General features: G+C 45.9%; 1 protein-coding gene across 1 annotated transcript in view; it reads right to left on the bottom strand.

Annotated features, from left to right (window-relative positions):
• Positions 1–21,618, bottom strand: part of LOC121008604 (glutaminase kidney isoform, mitochondrial-like) — a 1,417,393-nt gene that overhangs the window by 681,434 nt on the left and 714,341 nt on the right. The gene's annotated exons all lie outside the window — the stretch shown is intronic.

Here is a 21,618-nt window from a genome sequence, read left to right as displayed (position 1 = left end):
AAGCACTTGGATGTAGCTTCCTACAAAACTAATGTGGAGGGATCATGTACCTATCGATCGATGAAATGTCCATTGCACTATCACGTGAAGGAAAGACTTGATTTCAAATCTGAAGTTCCATATCAAGCACTCCAAGGTATTACCAGCAAGCTCACTTCTCACAAGGACCTTGGTGATTCAGTGTACCAGACGACTTGTGATGACAACAAGATTGCCCCTTCGGTCGAAGACAAGGAGTTCATCAAGATTATAAAATGGAGAGTTTTTCAAGGACAACGCCAACAGTTGGGTAGCTCCATTACCCTTCCGAATACCAAGGCTTACTCTCCCTAACAATCAAGAACAAGCTTTAGCCAGATTTACTGCACTTAAGAGAACTATGTTTAGCAAACCTTAGATGCAAGAGCACTTTCTAGCATTCATGCAGAAGATTCTAGATAACCATCATGCTGAGCCAGCACCAGAACTTAAGGAAGGTGAAGAATGCTGGTACCTTCCATCCTTTGGAGACTACCATCCTCGCAAACCGCAAATCAGAATCGTCTTTGACTCAAGTGCTCAGTTCAAGGGAACCTCTTTAAACAAACAACGTTCTTCTAACTGGTCCAAATCTAACAAACAGCCTTGTAGGAGTGTTGATGCTGTTCAGGAAGGAACTCATTGCAGTGACCGCTGACATCCAACAGATGTTCCACTGCTTCATAGTCAAAGAAGACCACAGAAATTATCTCAGATTCTTGTGGCACCGTAACAATGACATTAATGATCGGGTGATAGATTATCGCATGAGAGTCCATGTCTTTGGCAATAGTCCTTCTCCTGCCATGGCAACTTATGGACTGAGAAGAACAGCGCAGGAAGGTGAAAGGGAATTCGGATCTGACACCAGGCAATTCATTGAGAGAGATTTCTATGTAGATGATGGCCTGAAATCCTTATCAACACCTGAAGAAGCAGTCAATCTGATAAAAAGAACTCAACAGCTCCTGTTGACTGCTAACTTAAAGAGGACCTTTCACCGATTCTTACCCTATGAACTAACTATACAGATAGGTAGAGCGGCACCCGGGGATCTCACTGCACTTACTATTATCCCCGGGCGCCGCTCCGTTCTCCCGCTATGCCCTCCGGTATCTCCGCTCACTAAGTTATAGTAGGCGGAGATACCAGTCCCTAAGTTATGGTAGGCGGAGTCTGCCCTAGCGCTGGCCAATCGCAGCGCAGAGCTCACAGCCTGGGAGGTTATTTTCTCCCAGGCTGTGAGCTCTGCAGTGCGATTGGCCAGCGCTAGGGCAGACTCCGCCTACCATAACTTAGGGAACGGAGATACCGGAGGGCATAGCAGGAGAACGGAGCGGCGCCCGGGGATAATAGTAAGTGCAGAGAGATCCCCGGGTGCCGCTCTACCTATCTGTATAGTTAGTTCATAGGGTAAGAATCGGTGAAAGGTCCTCTTTAAGGCTTCATAAGATCACATCTAATAGCAGTGAAGTAATGAGGGCTTTCAATCCAGAAGATCATGCTAAGGATTTGAAGGATTTGGACTTAGGAGTAGCTGCCCTACCCACGCAAAGGAGTCTCGGTCTTCTCTGGAATGTAACTTCAGACACATTCACCTTTCAGGTCTCTGACGCCAAGAAGCCATTCACCAGACGAGGAGTCCTGTCAACTGTTAATAGCCTTTACGATCCCCTAGGCTTCGTGACTCCAGTTACCGTCCAAGGGAGATCTATACTTCGCCAGCTTACTGGGAGAGTGACAGATTGGGATGCCCCTCTGCCAGTAGACCTACTGCCTAAATGGGAGAAATGGAGAAACTCCATGAAGGAACTGGAAGAACTTAATATCCCACGCTGCTATTCATCCACCTCAATTTCAAGAAGTCTGAGGAAAGAGATTCACATCTTTTGTGATGCATCTACTGAGGCGATAGCGGCTGTGGCTTATCTCAAGATCATAGATCCCTCTGGAAGATCCCATGTCGGTTTTCTACTAGGAAGGGCTAAGATAGCTCCGAAACCTGCTGACACTATTCCAAGATTAGAATTGTGTGGCGCAACCCTAGCTGTCGAAGTCGCAGAATTCCTGCAAAATGATATGGACACTGAAATTGATCAGGTTAAGTACTACACTGACAGCAAGGTCGTACTTGGCTACATATGCAACAGTGTAAGGAGGTTCTATGTGTATGTGGCTAACAGGGTAGAACGAATAAGGAAAATCAGTAGACCTGAACAATGGAACTACGTCCCGACTGGTTTGAATCCCGCAGACATTGCTATGAGGTCAGTGCCAGCAGTTGTCCTGACGCAAACCATTTGGTTTTCAGGACCCAAGTTTTTAACGGACCAGTCTTCTACAAACTCAGAAGAAGATATCGATTTCCACCTGGTAGATCCAGATACTGATACAGAAATCCGACCGGAAGTAATAACATTGAGTTCCAACATTTGCTCAAGAAGAAACTTGGAGGTGAGACGTTTTGAACGTTTCTCTTCTTGGAAAAGATTGGTGAAGACTATAGCAAGATTGAGTCATATTGCTCAGACTTTCAGCAAGTCTAATCAGACATCGTCTTGTCAAGGATGGCACACCTGCAAGGAGTCACCCAATGCATTAGAGTATGAGAAGGCAGAGTTATTTGTAATACGTCGTGTGCAAGAAGAAGTCTTTGCAGAAGAGATTAAATGCCTGAGGGGCAATAGACCAGTCTCAAAGGGTAGCCCACTATTCACACTTAACCCAGTAATCGACAATGAGGGCATGCTTCGAGTCGGACGGCTGAATAAGTCAAACCTGCTAAGAAGAGAACAGAACCCCTTGATAGTACCAAGAAGCCACCATTTGGCAACCTTGATTATCCGGCATTACCATGAGAGAGTCAAACATCAAGGAAGACACTACACAGAAGGTGCAATCAGAGTTGCAGGGTTCTGGATAGTTGGAGTGAAAAGACAAATAGCCGCGATCATTCACAACTGTGTCAAATTTCAGAAGTTAAGAGGTGGAAAGCAGTATCAACAGATGGCTGACTTACCCGCAGACAGACTGAGTGAAGATACACCCTTTGCATACAGTACAGACCAAAAGTTTGGACACACCTTCTCATTCAAAGAGTTTTCTTTATTTTCATGACTATGAAGGCATCAAAACTATGAATTAACACGTGTGGAATTATATACATAACAAACAAGTGTGAAACAACTGAAAATATGTCATATTCTAGGTTCTTCAAAGTAGCCACCTTTTGCTTTGATTACTGCTTTGCACACTCTTGGCATTCTCTTGATGAGCTTCAAGAGGTAGTCCCCTGAAATGGTCTTCCAACAGTCTTGAAGGAGTTCCCAGAGATGCTTAGCACTTGTTGGCCCTTTTTCCTTCACTCTGCGGTCCAGCTCACCCCAAACCATCTCGATTGGGTTCAGGTCCGGTGACTGTGGAGGCCAGGTCATCTGGCGCAGCACCCCATCACTTTCCTTCATGGTCAAATAGCCCTTACTTTCAAAGTTTTCCCAATTTTTCGGCTGACTGACTGACCTTCATTTCTTAAAGTAATGATGGTCACTCGTTTTTCTTTACTTAGCTGCTTTTTTCTTGCCATAATACAAATTCTAACAGTCTATTCAGTAGGACTATCAACTGTGTATCCACCTGACTTCTCAACGCCACTGATGGTCCCAACCCCATTTATAAGGCAAGAAATCCCACTTATTAAACCTGACAGGGAACACCTGTGAAGTGAAAACCATTTCAGGGGACTACCTCTTGAAGCTCATCAAGAGAATGCCAAGAGTGTGCAAAGCAGTAATCAAAGCAAAAGGTGGCTACTTTGAAAAACCTAGAATATGACATATTTTCAGTTGTTTCACACTTGTTTGTTATGTATATAATTCCACATGTGTTAATTCATAGTTTTGATGCCTTCAGTGTGAATCTACAATTTTCATAGTCATGAAAATAAAGAAAACTCTTTGAATGAGAAGGTGTGTCCAAACTTTTGGTCTGTACTGTATGTCGGAATCGATATATTTGGACCATGTACAGTAACGGCTAGAAGAACCCGTGGTGGTCAAGTCAACAGCAAAAGATGGGCTGTAATGTTCACTTGCTTAAGTGTAAAAGCTATACATATCGAAGTAATCGAGTCAATGGACACTTCGAGTTTTATCAATGCTCTAAGGAGATTTCTTGCTCTAAGAGGTCCCGTGAAGATGTTGAGATCGGATTGTGGAACTAACTTCATTGGTGCTTGTAGAGAGTTACAGATAGACCGACAACAAGTTGGAAATTATTTGAGTGATCAAGGCTGCATGTGGAAATTCAACCCACCACACTCTTCACACATGGGCGGAGCATGGGAATGCATGATTGGGATGGAAAGGCGCATACTGGATTCAATGTTGCTTGATGTGAGTTCTTCACGCCTTACCCATGAGGTGCTCACCACATTCCTTGCTGAGGTTGCAGCAATAATCAACTCAAGACCGTTGACCGCCATATCTACAGACCCAGAACTTCTGACTATCTGAACTCCAGCTACATTATTGAGCCGGAAGATTCGACAGATTCCAGCGCCAAAGGGCATCTTTGATGAAAAGGACATATATAAACGTCAGTGGAGATACGCTCAATACCTTGCAGATTGTTTCTGGGACAGATGGAGAAAGGAATACCTCACACTTCTCCAAGGATGTTAAAAGTGGCAAACCCAGAAGCCTAACTTAAAGGAAGGGGATCTGGTCCTGTTAAAGACCAGCAAACTCACCGGATCCAGTGGCCAGTTGGACTTATTACAAAGGCCATTGCCAGTGGTGATGGAAGAGTTTGAAGTGTGGAAGTCAGGATCGTTAAGGACGGGGACGCAAAAACCTTCCTGAGACCAGTCACTGAGACAGTCCTAATTAAGCCTGCTTCCAAAAATTCTGATCCAGCGTTATGTGAGGGAGTCACTCAAGACCTATAATATAGCTAGCTTATAGACTTGAGAAGGCTAGATAGCATTTTACTGTATGCAAGTTAATAGTATGTTAAAAGGTAAATAATTGAATTGTGTAGTGGTATCTCACGATACCAGGCGGAGAGTGTGCTGCCACGCAGCTTTTACTGTCTAGCAGTTGTTATTACATGTTATATTACTATATTATTTGGTATCATCCTTACACCCCTGCTGTTTCTGGCTAGTTGGTTGCTTCCACCCTCCATTTCCTGCTGTAACTCCATTTTGCAGAGTTGTTATGAAGAGACTGCAGAGTGTGGGAGCTGTGTAACTTCATTGGAAATTTACCTATGAAAAAGCATTTATGTTTATACCCTTGCTACCTTGAAGCATAAAGAAGCATTGGAAAAAACCTCTGGAGTCTTTATTCATTGAGTAAACTATCTGTTAAGGTGATCATTCAACCTGCTGCACACATCCTTACAGACTGGGTCTACAAGAAGCTTGTGGCAGGTACAACCGATGCTGAGACAGAACAAAAACGTTTCAAAGACCCAAAAGTCCTTTTGAGGACTATTGTGTGTGGTGGCAGGCTGGCAGCAATATAATATAGCCAGCAATTTTTTTTTTATCATACTTTACAATACTTTTTTGATAGAGGCGGTCTGCAGTGACTTGTGACATCTGTACTGCAATACCTTCTGTGTATCAGGGCCAGATATTGGGAAAAATATTACTGACAACAAATATATTTTTTCCATAATTTATCCACACTTTGCCTATAAATGGTGTCTGCAGTGAATTGTCACATCTGTGCTGCAATAGCGTGTGTGTGTGTGTCAGGGCCAGATATTTGGAAAAGTATTAGCAAAAACAATTATATTTTTTCCATAATTTATACACACTTTGCCTATAAACGGTGTATGCAGTGAATTGTCACATCTGCGCTGCAATAGCGTGTGTGTGTCAGTGCCAGATATTGGGAAAATTTTATAGACAACAAATATTTTTTCTTCCATAATTTATCCACACTTTGCCTATAAACGGTGTCTGCAGTGAATTGTCACATCTGCGCTGCAATAGCGTGTGTGTGTGTCAGGGCCAAATATTGGGAAAAATATGAGCGAAAACATTTATATTTTTTTCATAATTTATCCTGTATAACGTTTCCTCATCCAAAATACTGCAGTGACATTCCCTGTAATTTTTTATTACTCATTCCAATAACAGGGCATCTTAAGAGTCCTGTATTGTTATTTATCGTCACTACCTACACAAGTTGGGAGTGTGTGATTTGTGCGCCACCCGCTTGCCTTCCTTGGATGTGGTAGCCGTTTCTCCGGCTCCCTCTCCGAAATCAAACACTGATTCCCCGTTACCCGGAGTTTACAATGTTTTTGAGCTGACAATTACATCTAAAGTTGATAGGCCAGACATCCGAATGGATTGTCGCCATCATGGGGATATGCCAAACGGCCCCAGGTTAACTAGAGTCACCAAAGCGGCAGCAGTAGGTTTGCCACTTTTTCTTCAAGCCAAACCTGAACAGAAGCGAGGGAGGGCCCCCTTCCAGGCCCCACCCATGTATTGCCTCCAGCCACGCCGATGTCCCGCCTCTACCCCTGGTCGCTGTTGCACCGCGATCGTTTTGCCCTTGATCCCGTCACTACAGAAATACAGCGCCCAATACCTCTTACATCCAGTGACATCTCCTTTGATGTAGATGTTCTCTTTCCTCATCTTCTCCTTTCAGACCAGACTACCATTTTGTCGCCATTTTTCGTCTCTGCAGTTTGACAACAACAAAAAAAAATCTTAGTTTACTACTTTTCCATCATCCTCCCATCTTCTGGACAAATCATCCTACTACCCCCAATACTGTGCCGCTGTGCTCCCCAATACTATACTGCAGAAACACATAAATCCCCTGATAATACTAGTACAATGCAGAGCCCCCCATATAAAATGCCCCTTCTTTGTGGCCTCAGTAGAAGCCCCCAAATAATGTGCCAGTAAGAAGTGCCCCCATGTGTCAGTAAGAAGTGCCTCTTTTCTCCCCCCAATATGTGCCAGTATAAGGTGCCTCTTCCCCCCCCTTCCCTTATATGTGCCAGTATCAAGTGCCTCATCTCTCTTTCCCCCCAATATGTGCCAGTATAAAGTACCTCTTCCCCCCGTTCTTTATATGTGCCAGTATCAAGTGCCTCATTTCTCTCCCCCCCAATATGTGCCAGTATAAAGTGCCTCACCCTTCCCTTATATTGTGCCAGTTTTAAGTGCGCAATTTCTCCCCCCCCCAATATGTGCCAGTATAAGGTGCCTCTTTCCCCCCATATGTGGCAGTTTCAAGTGCCTCATTCTCCCCCCCAATATGTGCCAGTATGAGGTGCCTTTCCCCCCCCCCTTCCCCCATATGTGGCAGTTTCAAGTGCCTCATTCCCCCCCCCCCCAATATGTGCCAGTATAAGGTGCCCCTTTACACCCTTCCCCTATATGTGCCAATTTCAAGTGCCTCTTTTCTCCTCCCCCCAAATATGTGCCAGTATAAGGTGCCTCTCCCCCCCTTCCCCCATATGTGCCAGTTTCAAGTGCCTCATTCCCCCCCAATATGTGCCAGTATAAGGTGCCCCTTTACACCCTTCCCCTATATGTGCCAATTTCAAGTGCCTCTTTTCTCCTCCCCCAAATATGTGCCAGTATAAGGTGCCTCTTTCCACGCCTTCCCCCATATGTGCCAATTTCAGGTGCCTCTCTTCTCAAAAAACAAACAAAAAAAACACAGAAAACTTTTACTTACCTCCAACGATGCGATGCAGGCCTCTTCCCGGCTTGTGAACCGTGCTGTACGGCTCAGGCGGCGTGATGACGTCATCGCGCCGCCTGCTCCGGCCTCTGATAGGTGTGCAGGCACAAGGCCCGCAGCCTATCAGAGGAACAGGGGAGGGAGACGCCTATCCCTCCCCTGCTGCAGAACAGCCGTCTGTATCGCTGTCCTGAGGACAGCGATACAGATGACTATGGAGATGAGCGCTTCCACAATGGAAGCGCTCATCTCCATGTGCCCAGCCGCTGCCATCATTCAAAGCTGATCCTGTGCCCGGGTCTGAGAAAGGCTTGTACACGGGCACAGGATTACAAACCCGGACTGTCCGGGTCATTCCCGTACGGGTGGCAACCCTAGGCAGCAGGCCACCGGTCTGATCAGCATGCCCTTGCTCCTAATGTTTTTGGGAGTTACCAGCAGGCCATCAATCATAATTTTTAAAGGGTGTGTATGATGCCCTCCTTTATGTGTAACTAAGGGTGTATCGGAGTGCCTCTTCCTTGTAATTTTTGGCAGCACTTGGACTTTATATACAAGTAAATATACAGAAAATAATGTTTTCTATAAATTTTCCCTCTAAAATATTTTTTTTTTCCCCTTGGTTTTGTGCGTATTATTGTCATTATGTAAAAGTTGCGTACTCTTCGGACAACATAGTTCCCAGCAGCGACCAGCGAGTCCAAGATGCATCCATACATCCTCCTCATGCTGTTACAGAACCATTTTGGTGGTGTTACCAACAATTTCTGACATTTTCTTATGAACCAGGCACCCTCCCCTCTTCAGACCAGGGGGTACCTGGTTTAATGCTCGGGTTCTCCCATTGACTTCCAATATACTTGGGTGCTCAGTCGAGCACGTGAATAGCACGATGTGTTCGGCCCGAGCCCCCAAGCACTATGGTGCTTGATCAACAATACCCTTAAGGTATTCATCTAGGGGTGTAATGAGCTTTTAGACCCCTAGTTTTATGGAGAAATGAATGCTAAGCAGGCGGAAGAAAAACTTTTTTTCATTTTTTACACAAAAGTGTAATTTTTTTTTTTTACAAAGCACATGAAAATGAAGAAGTACACCCCAAAATGTACCACCCAATTTCTCCTGTCTTCAGAAATATCCCCATTGTGGCCCTAATCTTGTCTTGACAAACGGCAGGGCCCAAACATAAAGGAGCACCCAGTGGCTTTCAGAACACAAAATTTGCTTGAAAATGTTTTAGGACCCATCGCACACTTGTAATGACGTTGAGCTGCCAAAACAATAGAAAACCCCCATAAATTACCCAATTTTGAAAACGAGACCCCTTAAGGCATTAATCTAGGGGTGTAGTGAGCTTTTAGATGCCTAGTTTTTTGTAGAAATTAATGCTAAACAGGCAAAAAATAATATATTTTTCATTTTTTACACAAAAGTGTTAATTGAAAGTTTTTTTTTTCTACAGAGCACATGAAAATTAAGAAGTACACCCCAAAATGTATCACCCCATTTCTCCTGTCTTCATAAATATCCCCATTGTGGCCCTAATCTTATGTCTTGACACACGGCAGGGCCCAAACATAAAGGAACACCTGGGGCCTTTCATATAATAAACTGAAAATGGTTCAGGCCCCATTGCACACATGTAATGGTGTTGTAACGGATCTCCTGGCACCCCGACCGGGTACCTCCATTGATAAATGCTCCCAGTGCCTCCCGAGGACTCCAAGCACTCCGCTAGACACCGATACCACCACAGGAACCAGGAAAAGGAACAGCTCTTACAAGAGCTAGGAGTAATAGCCAGGGGACTATACAAGTATAGCAATCCCCACACACATGAGATGAGGCTCTATGTTGAGTGTAAAAACAGGAACACTTCATTGAGGTCTACCCGCCCGTACCTATGCAGGTCCCCATCTGGTGCACATGCCCCTAGGGGACCAGAAGGAAGACTGTGACACAGGACAGATACGTAGCACTCAGGACACACAGACACAACACATCCCCACAATGCATCATGGTTTCCTCCTCTCTGCCAGGGAGACACCCGAGGAGCAATTCAATTATCTCTCAGGACAAAGGGAAATCACCAATACACATGTGGGAACAACAGGACAGGAATCACCACCCAAACACACAATGTCACACCCTCACAGCAAACACAGACATTTAACATATTCCTGGGTATCCTCACATAACATACAATACAATTACACAGACAGATGGTTCTGTCACACACCTCAAAACCCCACATGTCCCCATATGGCTTGGATCTGAGCGCTCAGATGCCACAAACACAGTCAAATCGCCATGGGGTTTAAGTTTTGCATGGGCTGATGAGGGGGCCCATAATCCTGGGGCAAGAGGCTGGCAACAAGGCCCCTCCAAAACCCAGTGGCGAGGTTGGTTTCGCCACAGGTGTTAAGCTGAAAAATTATAGAAAACCCTTATAAATGACCCCATTTTAAAAACTAGATCCCTTAGAGCAGACAGTCTACAGACAGTCTACAGAAGGACATGGTGAGAGTTGTAGTTTTACAACAGCTGGAGGACCACAGGTTGATCATCCCTGCCTTAAAGCATGCATCTAGTGTATGAAATAATGAGTATATATTGTTAAAAACATTTTTACAGGAAATCGGAGAAAAAATATTTTTAGATGGGTAACCCTGTTACAGTCTTAGAAATCCACCACATTCTTATCTTTGTGGAGCGTACAGACTATGTCTTGCCAAATTGAAGAAAAAGGGGAAAAAAACTGAACTATAGTGAAAGGCAACAAGTTCAAGAAAATGGAGCAAAATGTCTCCAAATATGTTGAAAATTCCAGTTTGTTCACAAGATAAAAGAACACTGATAGGGCTATAATGACAAGCTGGCATTCAAGGACAGTGACTGGTCGTACGTCTCTTTAGCCCCGTCAATGAGAGACGAACGTGCTAAGTGACACAGTGCACCATAACCATAAGTTACATGCAAGTATGAATCTGGGCAAGAGGGATGTTTGGAAGGATTCGTAGTACTTCATCGGTAATCCGTCCGGGCCTGGGCTTTTATGGAGGGGTGAGTCTTTAAGGGCTTTACAGTTCTACAATGTTAAAAGGACGGGACAGCACCTGTGATTGCTCTCCCTTTAGCTTGGGCAGATCAAGTTTTGATAGCCATTGCGTCATGTCTAAGAGTTTAGCTTGACTTTCAGAGGTGGATATCCCCTGGCTTAGATTATATAGCTGGGTATAATATTCTGTGAAACATGTCGCTATTTGCTCAGTTTGGTAAATCGTTTGTGCCGGAGAGGGCTGAATTTTTTGGATATAGGAGTGGGCTTTCTGTTTTTTCAGTTGGGACAGCATAAATTTAGAGGCCTTGTCGCCATGAGCGTAGTATTTAAACTTGGCTGACAAGAATAGCTTTGCCGACTTAGCGTTTAGCAAGCTTTTCATTTGTGATCTAAGAAGGTCAAGTTGCTTTAGTGCTTCAGGTGTCTGTCTTTTTTTATGCAGGGATTCCGCCCTGAATATCTGGCTCTGTAGATCAATGTCTGCCTCTCTACGCTTTTTGAGGTATGAGCCTAGGGAGATAAAGTGTCCCCTCACCACTGCCTTATGCGCTTCCCAAACCGTTCCAGGGGATATTTCTGGGGAGTCATTGAGAGCAAAATACTCTTCAATCTTCTCCTTTATGCTCTCTAAATTTTGCGGGGTGTGCAGGAGAGTTTCATTGAGTCTCCAAATCATTTCTTTTTTTGGGACATTGGTCAATTGGAAGCTCATGAAAACTGGTGCATGATCCGACAACAATATGGAGCCAATTGAGGTCTTAGTACAGTAAGGCAGCAGTGAGGCAGACACAAAGATATAATCCAACCTTTGGTAGGATTTGTGCGCCGGTGAATAATAAGTATAGTCTTTTTGTCTCGGGTGAAGGGCCCTCCAACTATCAACTAGTCCTATGTTGGTAATGTTTCTTCTGATAGACCTCAACGCTACATGTGAAATCGATGACCTCCCGAGGGAAGTATCCACTTCTGGGAAAATAGCCACGTTCAAATCTCCACCTAAAATTGTTGGGCCTTCTGCGAACCCCTGGAGTAGTGCCAGTGTATTTCCTAACCAGGCCGCCTGTGCCGTATTTGGCACATAAATACTTCCTAATGTATATACCTGCTGTCCTATTACTCCATTGACAAAGATATACCTGCCCTCTGTGTTGACAAGGGATGAACGCACCTCAAAGGGAACATGCCTGTGGATTGCTATGCTAACCCCTTTAGAGGCAGAAGTCGGTGAGGTACTATGAAACCACTGATTATAAGTCATGTGATTAAGTTTGGGCACATGATTCGTCCTGAAATGGGTCTCCTGTAGAAGTAAAATGTCTACTTTTTGCTTCTTCATTAAAGCACAGATCTGACCCCTTTTAGTAGGCGCGTTCATCCCACGCACATTAAAGGAGCACACATTGACTACCGCCATTCACATTTTAGGATTTCCAGGTCTCTGCTAGTAAAATAAAAAGGTATACCCAGCATATAAAATACAGAATCATCCCTGTCGCAAATAACAAAACTAAACAGTTCTGGCATCTGAGAAATCGCACAACTCCTGACTAATACAGCAATCTCAATAGCATATGCAGGTTTCATAAGTGCGGTCGATAGCATCTTAGTATAAACTATATCTAACAAAAACATCAACATAGCTCCTTTAAGGAACAACTGGTGGTTCTCATGAGTAGTTATGAGAATCGTGGGTGTAGGCTGCCACCTAGAGGATCTAGAGGGGTGGGCAGGCAGCTGATGCAACACAGGATCAACAAAGGGTTAAATGGCATTAATCTAACCAGAGTGCAGAGTAGAGATAACATAAGGCACATACAGTTGTGTTCCAAATTATTCAACCCCCAATGCTGTAAAGGGTTTTAGGGAATTTAGTGTACATTTGTAATTGTGTTCAGAATGAAATCTTACAAGGACTTTTTAAAGAACCAAATGCAACTAAAATGACATCAATTGTTTTTGTAATACAGTATTAAATGTTTTTTTTTGTGATTTCTTCATTGACACAATTATTCAACCCCTTAAAGACTACCACTCTTAAGAACAGAGGTTCATTCAAGTGTTTTCAATCAGGTATTGAAAACACCTGTGGATGTCAAGGAGCAGCAATCAAGCATAATAAGCACCAATTAGGCAGATTTAAAAGGACTGTGATACTCAGCTCCTTCTAGACATTTATTGGTGTGTTTACAAACATGGTGAAGTCAAGAGAATGGTCCAGGAAGACAAGAGAAGAGGTGATTTCTCTTCACAGGAAGGGCAATGGCTATAAGAAGATTGCAAAGATGTTAAACATACCAAGAGACACCATAGGAAGCATCATTCGCAAATTCAAGGCAAAGGGCACTGTTGAAACGCTACCTGGTCGTGGCAGGAAGAAAATGCTGACTTCGACTGCTGTGCGCTACCTGAAGCGCAAAGTGGAGAAAAGTCCCCGTGTGACTGCTGAGGAACTGAAAAAAGATTTGTCAGATGTGGGTACTGAAGTTTCAGCTCAGACAATAAGGCGCACACTGCATAATGAAGGCCTCCATGCCAGAACTCCCGGGCGCACCCCCTTGCTGAGTCCAAAGAATAAGAAGAGTTGACTGCAGTATGCCAAAAGTCATGTGGACAAACCACAAAAGTTTTGGGATAGTGTTCTGTGGACTGATGAAACAAAATTAGAACTGTTTGGGCCCATGGATCAACGCTATGTTTGGAGGAGGAAGAACAAGGCCTATGAAGAAAAGAACACCTTGCCTACTGTGAAGGATGGCGGGGGGTCAATCATGCTTTGGGGCTGTTTTGCTTCTACAGGTACAGGGAAGCTTCAGCGTGTGCAAGGTACCATGAATTCTCTTCAGTACCAGGAGATATTGGATGAAAATGTGATGCAGTCCGTCACAAACCTGAGGCTTGGGAGACGTTGGACCTTTTAACAGGACAATGATCCCAAGCATACCTCCAAGTCCACTAGAGCATGGTTGCAGATTAAAGGCTGGAACATTTTGAAGTGGCCATTGCAGTCACCAGACTTAAATCCGATTGAGAACCTCTGGTGGGACTTAAAGAAAGCAGTTGCAGCGCGCAAGCCTAAGAATGTGACTGAACTGGAGGCTTTTGCCCATGAAGAATGTGCGAAGATACCCGTAGATCGCTGCAAGACACTTGTGTCAAGCTATGCTTCACGTTTAAAAGCTGTTATAACTGGAAAAGGATGTTGTACTAAGTACTAAGATTGAATGTCACTTGGGGGTTGAATAAAACTGATAATGATGTGAGCACAGAAAAGACATTTGTGGTTATTTCATTATAAATGTTATGTTATATATGTCTGACTTACAAGTGCCTCTTTGATTTAATTGTAAACAAGATGACTGAAATGATCAAAATCAATGTCAAACTGGCCAAAACACTCAATTTCAGTGGGGGTTGAATAATTTTGAAAACAAGTATTAAGGCTGATTTCAGCCTGTATTTGTGGGCAGGGCGTTAGCTCCCTATATATACTGTACCTGCCAATTCCTTCCCTCAGGTGGTGTGTCTCACTTACTTTGTAGGAGGAGCCACATCTAGCTGCCATGCAAGCTTCACTTCTGTTTTTTCCAGCTTCACGTCGGTTTGTTCAAGTGCGATTCGCTACACAGCGCCACGATATCAAGAGAGGTCGTTCGGTTACACGTAAGTTCTTGGAGCATGAGCTCCCGCCTACTCACGGCTACGGGCAGTAGCACTCCTCCACGAAGGTTCTGCGGTTCAAGGTGGAACGCATCCACTTCCGCCCGCCCTCCTCCAGCCGAGCACCGATCGCAACACCTCCCACACACGTCCGTCCACTCCAGGCTCTCACTTGGGGACTGCACATCCCAGTCCTAGCAGGGTCGCAGGCACGGGGGTCCCCCTTCCCCTCCCTTCAGCGGCCATGAGCGCGCCACATGCCCACTCGGAAATATCCACCCCAGATAAAAAAATAAATTAAAAAAAGGGGATAATAAAATCATTGCCCCAGCAGAGACGCTATATAGCAGAGGCGGCACAGGTGGGAAGCAGTGGGCATTGTTGCCGGCGTTACGCCAAGCTGCGGCAGCCCAGCTTCCAGCCTGTGTCAGGGGCAATTTTGGTGTGCGTATTTACATATATTAATCAACAGCACATGGGCCAGTAAGTTACTTGGTCCCTGCAGGTCAGAATTGTGTCACGGCATGGAGGCAGGGATTCACACTGCCAGCAGGTGTCAGGGGTCCAAAATTGCACGTGGCAGGCTCCCTGTTTCCAAACGCAGGTTTGGCTGGGAAGATTTGTCAGCGGCGCGCGATCAGTTCGGTTACCACATATACCGCGTACTTAAATTATCTGTCGCCTGGACCACTCAGGCCAAGTTCAATGTTGTACTTCACCTGGATCGTCCAGGCCATGTTTAATGTTATGTCACCTGGATCGTCCAGGCCAACTTTAAACGTTGTATGTCACCTGGATCGTCCAGGCCGAGTTTAATGTTGTATGTCACCTGGATCGTCCAGGCAGAGTTCAATGTTGTATGTCACCTAGATCGTCCAGGCCAACTTTAACGTTGTATGTCACCTGGATCGTCCAGGCCGAGTTTAATGTTGTATGTCACCTGGATCGTCCAGGCCAACTTTAACGTTGTATGTCACCTGGATCGTCCAGGCCGAGTTTAATGTTGTATGTCACCTGGATCGTCCAGGCCGAGTTTAACGTTGTATGTCACCTGGATCGTCCAGGCACAGTTCAATGTTGTATGTCACCTGGATCGTCCAGGCCAACTCTAGCGTTGTATGTCACCTGGATCGTCCAGGCCAACTCTAGCGTTGTATGTCACCTGGATCGTCCAGGCCGAGTTTAATGTTGTACAGTAGGTGTTTGTGAGATTGTGCTTTTAGCACGACAGCGTCGCGCTGATACTCGGCAACATGGTGCCGAGATCTCGCACTCACTGGAATAGTGACAGCACATCCCAGCAAGCGCGTCATAGAAGCGACGGGAGATCCGACTTGGATTCCCGCCAATTCTACACGTGTGCGGCGTTTGTTATGAATCCTGAGGGGGAAGTCCCCGCCGGATTTTAAATAAAAATCCGGCCTGGGTCCCCCCCTCAGGAGCATACCGGGCCCTTAGGTCTGTTATGGGTTGTAAGGAGAGCCCCCCCTACGCCGAAAAAAATGGCGTAGGGGGTCCCCCTACAATCCATACCAGACCCGTATCCAAAGCACGCTACCCCGGCCAGCCAGGAAGGGAGTGGGGACGAGCGAGCGCCCCCCCCCCCCTCCTGAGCCGTACCAGGCTGCATGCCCTCAACATGGGGGGGTTGGGTGCTCTGGGGCAGGGGGCACACTGCGGCCCCCCCACCTCAGAGCACCCTGTCCCCATGTTGATGAGGACAGGGCCCCTTCCCGACAACCCTGGCCGTTGGTTGTCGGGGTATGCGGGCGGGAGGCTTATCGGAATCTGGGAGCCCCCTTTAATAAGGGGGCCCCCAGATACCGGCCCCCCACCCTAAGTGAATGAGTATGGGGTACATCGTACCCCTACCCATTCACCTGCAAGAAAAGTGGTAAAAACACAAATAAACCACACAGTGTATTAAAATATTTAATTTTTCTGCTCCGGAGGCCGCCCCCTGTCTTCTTTATTAGCTCTTTTACCAGGGGGGGCTCTTCTTCTTCCGCTATCCCGACGGGTCTTCTCCGCTATCCGGGGGGTCTTCTCAACTCTCCGGGGTTCTCCTTCTGTCTTCTCCACTATCCGGGGGGGTCTTCTCAACTCTCCGGGGTTCTCCTTCTGTCTTCTCCGCTATCCGGGGGGGTCTTCTCAACTCTCCGGGGTTCTCCTTCTGTCTTCTCCTTCTGTCTTGTTGACTCGGCGCACACCGGTTATTCGTCTCGCGAGACGTCTCGCTTCTATGACGGCTCTGTCTCCATCGCGGCAAGCCAGCTCGGCGCTGGCTCCCGCGATGGGGCTCGTAGGTGCTCAATCTCGCCGAGAAAGAGAGCGAGATTGACACAAAATCGGGTTCACCTACTGTATGTCACCCGGATCGTCCAGGCCGAGTTCAATGTTGTATGTCACCTGGATCGTCCAGGCCAACTTTAGTGTTGTATGTCACCTGTATCGTCCAGGCCGAATGTAATGTTGTATGTCACCTGGATCGTCCAGGCCAACTTTAACGTTGTATGTCACCTGGATCGTCCAGGCCGAGTTCAATGTTGTATGTCACCTGGATCGTCCAGGCCAACTTTAGCATTGTATGTCACCTGGATCGTCCAGGCCGAGTTCAATGTTGTATGTCACCTGGATCGTCCAGGCCAACTTTAGCGTTGTATGTCACCTGGATCGTCCAGGCCAACTTAACGGTGTATGTCACCTAGATCGTCCAGGTTCAGCTACCACTGATACCATGTCACATCATTTATCACGCCAGGATGAGCTAAATGTTGGGCGACAACTGGACCTTCAATTTAGCCATTGTTGTTCCCACGCCATATGTCATATTGAGTCCGCCACACCCCACTCCAGGCCATCCGGGCTCGGTTCTTAGTTAGGAGTCTCCCGGATGGTCAAGGGGTCTCACGGTCCTCATCCTATCCCCACGGGTACGTTATTCAGTTTACTTAATGTTTCCCCCAGATTCCTAGAAGTGTCTCCGGCATTATCATTCTAAAAGCAGGCAAAGCCCCGCAAGGAAATGCCCGACGCGGACCCCACGGGTGCCACAACCCCGGCATACAACACCCTAGTGATGAATTAGAATCTCTGATCTCAACAGCAAAACACCTCATAAGACAATCATTAGCCCCAAATACGTCCAGGAATTATAAAGCGGGGTTGAAAGCGTTTGAGAGATTTAGACTTCTCTATCCTCAGGGCGGCCGCGACGAAATATCTTACCTACTGGCGTTCATAGCCTTCTGCCATTCCCAACAAAAGCTCTCATATAATACCATCAAATTATACCTAGCAGGCCTCCAACATCACTTCATGCTCAGTAATCCGGGTCGATCTATTTTTTTTCAAACCAGGCAATCAAGGCGGCCCTCAGGGGAATACAAAAAAAATGCAAAACAGGCTCCCACCCGTAGACAACCGGTGTCCAGCAAGCTGTTCAGGGATTTGTCTTCTGCCCTAGATGGCTGTCCTTTTGGGCCCTTGACTAGCACGGTAATACAAGCAGCCATGTTTTTAAGTTTTTACGGCTTCCTCCGGCCAGGAGAATTCACCGGCAGCTCTCCGGGACATGGCTGTCTCTGCAAAGAACAGCTGTCGTGGCATAATGACTATTTCGTACTCAGCCTTCCACTGACCAAAAAAAACCAAGCAGGGCCACCCACGGAGATTAAATATTTCCCTACCCAAAATAACTGGTGCCCAGTTCGGATCCTCAACAAATTATTATCCCTGTTACAGACAGCGCCTCCTAACAGTCCTCTCCTGCCCTTCAAAGACAAACCCCTCTCTTCAAACCAATTCACGTCCCATATCCGTTCTCTGGCAGCAGGCCTTGGGTACGACCCAGGAGTCATCTCGGGTCACTCGTTCCGCATCGGGGCGGCTTCGTCAGCGTCGAAACACCAAGTCCCTGCTCATGTCATTCGTTTCATGGGGCGCTGGAGATCATCTTGTTTCAATAGATATATTCCAAACCCACACAGGGAAATATCCCAGGCTTTTCAGTCATTGGCGTTATAGGTCATGCGAGTTGGAAGTATATGGATAAACCGGTACTTGTCTTTTTGCCCTCTCCAGGCTTACCCACGCCCGTGGCTCCCGGCACAACTTAGCCATAGTTCAGGTTCGGCCTGCCTTACCCACGTCCAAGACGCATTCAGCCCTGCCCATAAGTATTAAGGCTGATTTCAGCCTGTATTTGTGGGCAGGGCGTTAGCTCCCTATATATACCTGCCAATTCCTTCCTTTAGGTGGTGTGTCTCACTTAACCCTCCCTCCCACCCCTTTTTTCACACACTCCAATAGGGTACGCCCTCTCCAGGCTTACCCACGCCCGTGGCTCCCGGCACAACTCAGCCATAGTTCAGGTTCGGCATGCCTTACCCACGTCCAAGACGCATTCAGCCCTGCCCATAACTGTATGTTATTGAACTTTAGGCTTATGCAATATCTACTCAGTCTTTTCCAAGTGGAGGACTGCAGGAACGGCGTTTCTCAAATCTTCTCCTCTGACGCTGTGGTCGCCCCGAACTCACCGGCGTCCAGGGGGTAATCAATGGCAAAGCTGGGAGCTGAGTAAGTTCTTGAACCGGGTTCCAGTCCTCTATCTGCAGGTCCGCAATGTCCAGCTTGTCGTAGATTCTTCTGAGGTCTGCTGGTGATCTGACCGTGATCTTCCTATCTGGGAAATTTATCAGCAGAAGGGATACAGCCATCGGTAGGTTATCTTGCGGTCTCTCAAGATGTCCAGTAATGGTTTGAGCACTTTCCTCTTTCTCAGGGTCAGCGGTGAAAGGTCCTGGTATATCAGGATATTGGAGCCTGCAAAAGAGATATGCGGCGTAGATCTAGCTGCTTTAAGTATGCTTTCTTTAGCCTGGAAGCTGTTCAGTTTGCACACTATATCTCTTGGGGGTTCAGTTGGGCCTAGCGGCGGGTGCAGGGCTCTCTCCAATGTAAAGTCCAGGTTTTCGCCCTCCTGTATTAAACTTTTGAAAAAGTCCGCCAGCGGAATGGGGATAGTGAGGAAAGTAGTAAGAAGACTGGGCAAAAATATACACCGATGAAAAATAGAACTGCTGGTAACAAGAACCTGTTACATACAAACATCAACCAAGGTAATCCAAAAATCCCAGATATTCACTTTACAGGTAAAAGTAAAGCAAAATGTATTTTCACAAATGCCAGAAGTCTAGCTAGAAAAATGGGGGAGCTGGAGGCTATGGTACTAGAACACATAGATGTAGTTGGTGTGGCTGAGACATAGTTGGATTCTTCGCATGACTGGGCTGTAAATATTGATGGTTTTACACTATTTAGGAAAGACAGGGTCAATAGAAAAGGTGGTGGCGTGTGCCTGTATGTGAAGAGTGATCTAAAGACAAGTGTGAAAGAGGCAATTGTGGGTGAGGATGTGGAAACCTTATGGGTGGAAGTTAAAAGGGATATAAACACTGAAAAAAATAATACTTAGTGTAATCTATAGCCCCCCTAACATCACAGAGGAAATAGAAATGCAAATGTATAAGCAAATAGAGCGGGCTGCACAGGCTGGTACAGTGGTCATAATGGGAGATTTTAACTTCCCAGACATTGACTGGGGTTATGATTATGCCTCAACCACAAAGGGGAGAAAATTCCTCAACTTGCTGCAGGACCACTTTATGGGCCAGTTTGTAGAAGCTCCCACTAGGGGCAATGGTCTGTTGGATCTGGTAATTTCTAATGATGCAGAGCTTGTTGGAAATGTTACTGTTCGATAAATACTAGGTTTTAAGTGACAACAATATAATTGTATTCACACCTAAACTATAAGAAAACTCTGTCAGACAGAGCAAAAACACAGAATTTTAAAAAGGCTAATTTCCCTGGATTGAGGGCAGCATTTCAGAGCATAGACTGGGAGCAGTTACTGTCACATAATAAGGCCTATTGCACACAGACGTTGTTTTGGTCCAAAAACTGCGGCTCGGATGCGGATCTATTCACTTCAATGGGGCCGCAAAAGATGCGTACAGCACTCGTGTGCTGTCCACATCCGTTTCTCCGTTCCGTGGTCCGCGAAAACAAATATAACCTGTCCTATTCTTGTTTTGCGGACAAGAATAGGCAGTTCTATTAATGGCTGTCCGTGCCGTTCTGCAAATTGCGGAACGCACGCGGATGCCATCCGTGTTTTGCGGATCCGCAATTTGCAGACAGCAAAACACACAACAGTCGTGTGCATGATGCCTAATACTGATGATAATTGGGAGAGCTTTAAATCCACATTGAGTAATTGCACTAAAAAAATTATTCCTATAGGTAACATGTATAAGCGGCTAAAATTAAACCCCCTATGGCTTACAGACACTGTAAAAAGGCCAATAAAAGACAAAAAAGGGCATTTAAAAAATACAAATCTGAGGGGTCAGCTGTAGCGATTCAAGATTACAAAGGGCTTAAAGGGATTCTGTCACCAGGTTTGGGGCTATAGAGATACGGACATGCACGGCTAGATCGCCGCTAGCTTGTCCGCAATATATCTGTCCTATAGGGCTGTGTGGTTTTAATTTCTTTAAAAAAAGGTTTTATAGATATGTAAATGAGTGTTGAATGTGTCCAAGGGGCTGTACTAACCTTCCTTGTGCCCAGTCGTGCCCAGCCACTCCCGCCTGTGAAGGAGCCCAGCACCCCCTATGCCTCCTCCTTTCATCAACGATAGATAGCCGTAATCTCGCGATGCGCGAGCTCGCGCATGCGCAGTGCCGGTATAGTGTTTCTTCCCTGTGCTGGCATCAGCCTCAGGGAAGGAACTGCGCATGCGCGAGCTCGCGAGATTTTGGCTATCTATCGTTGATGAAAGGAGGAGACATAGGCGGTGCTGGGCTCCTTCACAGGCGGGCGTGGCTGGGCACGGCTGGGCACAAGGAAGGTTAGTACAGCCCCTTGGACACATTCAACACTCATTTACATATCTATTAAATCCTTTTTTAAAGACATTAAAACCACACAGCCCTATAGGACAGATATATTGCAGACATGCTAGCGGCGATCTAGCCGTGCATGTCCGTATCTCTATAGCCCCAAACCTGGTGACAGAATCCATTTAATAAAATCTGTAAAAGGAGATAAAATTAGCAAAAATACAAAACAAACATCAGGTGGCAAAAGAGA

The sequence above is a fragment of the Bufo bufo genome, chromosome 7 (genome assembly GCF_905171765.1).
Source record: "Bufo bufo chromosome 7, aBufBuf1.1, whole genome shotgun sequence".
Lineage (NCBI taxonomy): Eukaryota > Metazoa > Chordata > Amphibia > Anura > Bufonidae > Bufo > Bufo bufo.
This window is presented reverse-complemented; position numbering and strand designations above follow the sequence as displayed.